The sequence below is a fragment of the Haliaeetus leucocephalus genome, unplaced genomic scaffold, assembly GCF_000737465.1.
Source record: "Haliaeetus leucocephalus isolate CR32 unplaced genomic scaffold, Haliaeetus_leucocephalus-4.0 Scaffold871, whole genome shotgun sequence".
NCBI classification, from domain to species: Eukaryota; Metazoa; Chordata; class Aves; order Accipitriformes; family Accipitridae; genus Haliaeetus; species Haliaeetus leucocephalus.
In genome coordinates, this window is record NW_010973307.1 from 3490364 (window position 1) to 3495255 (window position 4892).

The following is a 4892-nucleotide window of genomic DNA, read 5'->3' on the forward strand; positions in this document are numbered from 1 at the left end:
GACATGCCTTGAAGCTGTATAGCTTCTGGAGAGAGGGAAGGTGAAGAAGAGAGAAAGTATGGATGGGCAGAAAAGCAAAAAAAATGTGGCTTTTGCAGGCATCTGCTCTGCAGAAGTGGAGCAAGAACAACATAATTCAGCAGATGAAGCTATAACATATTCCAGCCTTTGAAGTCAAGGCAGTTCAGTTCTCACCGATCATGTATCTCAGAAATACTAGGAGATAAATGCTGCAAACATTACACAACTCTAAATATGCATTCTTCAGAGTATCAGTGATTGCTATTGTGTTGGGGTTTTTTGCTTTTCTAGGACTACAAGCTTGTCTTGCAACCACTAAACATACTCTCTTGCTAATTTTGTATTTTTCAAGTTCTCTAGAGATTTTCCATTTTCTCCAGAGACAGAAAACCTATTTTATTTTCAAACAAACAAAATCCAGTGTCAAATCTTTATCTGAGGAGAGAACCGCTCAAATGAAATGCAACACGGCTGGTAAAACCAGTTGCTTTGAAACATGCTGTATCAGCAAACTGAGCAGCTGATAAGAATAATAAAAATTTTTAGCCAACAAGATGAGAAAATTCTCTTCAGGGGCCTCATCCTACCAGCACATAAATTGCTACTATTACCTGGCCCTGTGTTGCTGTCAGAGGTATGAATTTGTATTGAAATCCCACTGTACGGGAGAAACACCCCAGCCAAAGCGTAGCTATATGAAAGTGCACTGCCATAATCAGAGCACGTATGGGGTTTACAGAGAGATCAGAGCCTGGCTATCGATTTGGGATTCCCTCTGGGTAATAAAGGAAAGAGTATTATGTCCTATAATGCCACGAAATTGATGACCAGGACTTTGAACTTTGGAATAACTTTAAAAAAGTGGGGGCTGTCTACAAAGAGTTCGTTTCAGGCTTTCCTCTGTTATAATCTAGCACTGCAAGAAGACTTCAAGAGCTCATTTATTTGCCTAGTGACACTGTTCACAGTGAGGGCAGGAGGCCACACTCAAATACCTTTAAAAGTCCATACTAGGACCAGTAAAATTCACAGTTATTAATGACCCTGGAAACAATAAATCCTTTGATTTTAGAAAGTTCCTATTAAAATAATAGAGCACAGAAAGTGCCTTGCTAAAATTAACATGAGTGTCCTGAACCTGTACATTTGTACAAAGCTTTACATGAGAAATTTCAGCAATTCTTTAAAAAAAAAAAAAAACCACAGAATTTTGATATCAAGCAGAATTTTGACACTACTGATTTGGAGAAATTGATTTTCTGTTTTATCCAGATTTCTCGACCTGTTCTTAATACCAATTTCCCTGAATGCTTTCTTTCTGGAGTATAGTTGAAAGAAATTTATAACAAATTTATCTTCTGGTTTTGCCTGTAAGTACCTATAAATTTCTACTACATTTATATATTTGTAAGTCCAGACAGAAAAGCAAGATAAATCTGAAGACAAAATTAGCATACCAGAATAAAACTCATTGCCCCAGGGACTGGAGAAACCACAAATCTATGAAAAATGTACAACAGCAACAGGTCTTATTTTTTAAATGTTTCGCCAAATACTTTTGTGCCAAGGACCTGATCACTGAAGATGCTAAAGAGCTGCTGGATGCCCTGAATGCCTCCCAGTCTCTGACTGGGACTGTCCCAGTGGTGCTCAGCTTCTTGCAAAAGTGGACCCCAGTGACACTTAAGAGTTTGCATACAACTGACTAAACACTGGTAAGATCCTCTGTTTTAGTTTTCCAATGCCTGAATGATTTATGGGCAGAAACTAGGTCTACAGTAAATTCATAATTGATGCGTCTCTTTTGATACACAGTCTAACAAATGAAAAAATGGATTTAAAATATGCTTGATTTGTTGCTTATTATGATTTGGAAGAAGAGACATCCAAAAGACTGTCATGTTTTCTGGCTTGCTCTGAGATACAATACTATCTAGATGATCTGAGATCTAAACCATTCATACCATCATCTAGATAAAAACAAAAGCCAACTTCTTCCATTGTAGCCTGGTGTTACGCACACCTCAGACACCGCATTATGTGGGACACATTAAATCGTTTTGACTTGGTTACTTCTAAACAAAATCAATCAAATTTAGTTGCTTATAAAAAAATGAGATGAAGGGCCTGTTTTTCTCTCCTGCACATCGCTGCTTTAATCCCTGCTATGACCAGGTGGGTATAGCAATAACTGTGGCTCTTCAATCTGATGAAAATAGTGTTGCATTCAGAAACTCGATAAATGAATGGGAGGGACAAGTAATGCCTCCCCCCCCCCCCCAGGATGTTTTGTTAATTAAATTAGCATTTAAATAGCCAGACCTAATCCTGGAAGTCAGCCCCTCATTACAGTAACTAGGAAGGGGGAAAAGAGCTGGAGACAATTCCCTACAAGATGGGGTTAAGTTGGCGTTTCACAAACTATTTGCCTAGCCTGTCCCTCCCAAGTGAAAGCTGCCACCTACCCCCCCCCTCCCCTTTCCTCCCAGCATAATTAGCATGTTCCCGTGCTGTGAATGGAAACAATATCCTCCCTCCAAGCTGTGCCCCTCCAAGGGAGATGCTTCCCACAGATTGTGAAACACTGAGCCAGGGAAAGGGCTTGTCGAGGAATTCACAATGGGGTAATTACATTGAGGTAGCTTGTGCCAGTGCAAGATAAGTTGCATTACTGTAATTCATTGCAGGAGGCAGGGGCTTGCATAAAGGAAAAGTCCAGGGGCAGGACTTCAGAGAGCCATGAGAAGTTATTGCTCCCGCATGCCTTCCCAGAGCCCCAATAAAACCCAACGTGGAAGCTGAGGATGGTTCTTTGGGCTCTAAGGATGTCTCCGGCTTTGAAGAAGTTTGCAGAATGTAGAAACCATTAGGTGCAAATCTGGTTTCTCTTTGCCGCTTAGAACTGAAGGAAGGCTAAAGGGTGATTTTTCAGATTTTAAAATAAATTCTTCATTCCGAGTAGAAAACTGGAGCAAAGCTTGCAAGAATTGTATGCTTGCATCTGTTATTGTCCATGTGCATGGCACTTAAAACACGCTGGTACCTCTTTCTAACAAATAAAAAGGTGATATGCAATCCTTTCCCCAAAAGACTTACTGTTTGATTTTACATGTAACAGAGAGAACAATGATAACTAACACCAGAGAAGAAGATACAGGAGGAACAACTGGATTTGGGTGACACCTGCTATCCCCAGCAGTATGCACATCTGGTGGATTTCATCCCATTTATTTAAATTAGATTCCAGGTGACTCAACCTGATGTAAAAAAAAACCCCACCCTCCACTTGCTGCTCATCGTGCCCAGCTGTAAAGCCATGCTTATATTTATCTCCATCGAGAAGTGCTCAGTTTCAGAAAACATTGGTGTGGTTTGCTGGGGCCCCAGCTGGAAAATACCACAAGTTCAAAGCCGAGTTTCATCCTGTAATTGGATCCTCAAGTTCACAAGTGCAAGAACCAACTGTGCAGGCTGAAAGCGGGTTGTCCCCTTTCCCAACACGAAACCTCCACAGCACGGGGCTGCAGGGCTGAATCGCGAGCACGGCATGCCGAGGAGCTGATGCTTTCTGCTGCTACAGGCAAAAACTCAATTTTTGTTTCAAGCTTTTGCCACCCTGCTTGGTCTGACCTTCTGTTATTTAATTTTTTTTTTAACTTCAAGTCATCTTCTTAACCCTCATGCTTGCTTGGGATGCTCTTAAGAACATGGACATTAATCCCAGTGTTACTTAAATGCCAACTTAATTTTCTCTCTGCCTTGACAAGATATTCTTCAGGTCAGGCAGGCATGAAATGATAGATATTGAGTGCAATTCTTCTGGGCAAGAAGTGCTACCTTCTGAAATCTTATCTCAAAGCCACTTGGAAACGTGTGATTTATTTATTTCTGTCAGAAAACCTCGTTCGATGTTGAAGGGCCAAAGGATTACAATTCTGAATTTGGTTTTTTCCTGTCCTTGCTGAAATCTGGCCTTTCAAAATAACACAGAGAGAATCCTTGTTTTGAACTAAAATAGCAGCTGCAAGGGTTTTCAACCATGACCATTTAAATGAGGGTTTTGGGGGTTTTTTTGCATCTGTGCATTACCGTTTCGTTCTGGGTCTTTGCAATCAGTGGCTGCGGTTGAGCAGTCGAGCCGTCTAATGGGGATAAATTGTAATATTGTTCAAACCGTCTCCGATTATTACTGTTGAGCTCTTTCAGTGAGCTGCCGTCGCTAAGCAAATCGCAACGGGCCTGTTAATAACCGTGTGTTGACAGAGTATCAGAGGTCGCTCTGTGAAGCCAGACTTGGTCATCGTCTTAAAAACCATGGTCTCTACGTTGGGTTACGGTTCGTGATAGGAACCCCCACCACCCCCCAAAGCAATGCCGTCTTGCTTTGTTACTACTCCCCGAGTAAATCTTGCAGTGAGGTGAGGTGAGGTTTTTGGTCTCGCCGGCGATGCTGCCGTCTGCTGGGCACAAAATATCGCAGCATTTCCCCCGCAAAAAGGGCCCGACGGGGTTCAGTCACCCGGGGGATGAGTGGCAGGACCTGGCGTGACCCTGAGACCCCCCCCCCCGTGGTACAACACAACCCGCAAGCGCCATTCGGGGCTCACCCCCTCACGAAACGCCTCTCTCCTAGAGGACTACCTATCCCAGCATGCAACGCTTCCCCTCCGGGCGGGAGCCGCGGGCAGGACTACAGCTCCCAGCCTGCAACGCGCCACGCCGCGCCCCTCCCCGCTCCCAGCCAGCCGCCGCGCTGCACGCTGGGAGCTGTAGTCCGGCCGGACGTTGGTCACGCACGGTGCCTCCCTCTTACCGCCCCCGGTCTCACCCCCGCCCGCCCGCCCGCCCCGCTCCGCTCCGCGCTCCTCCCC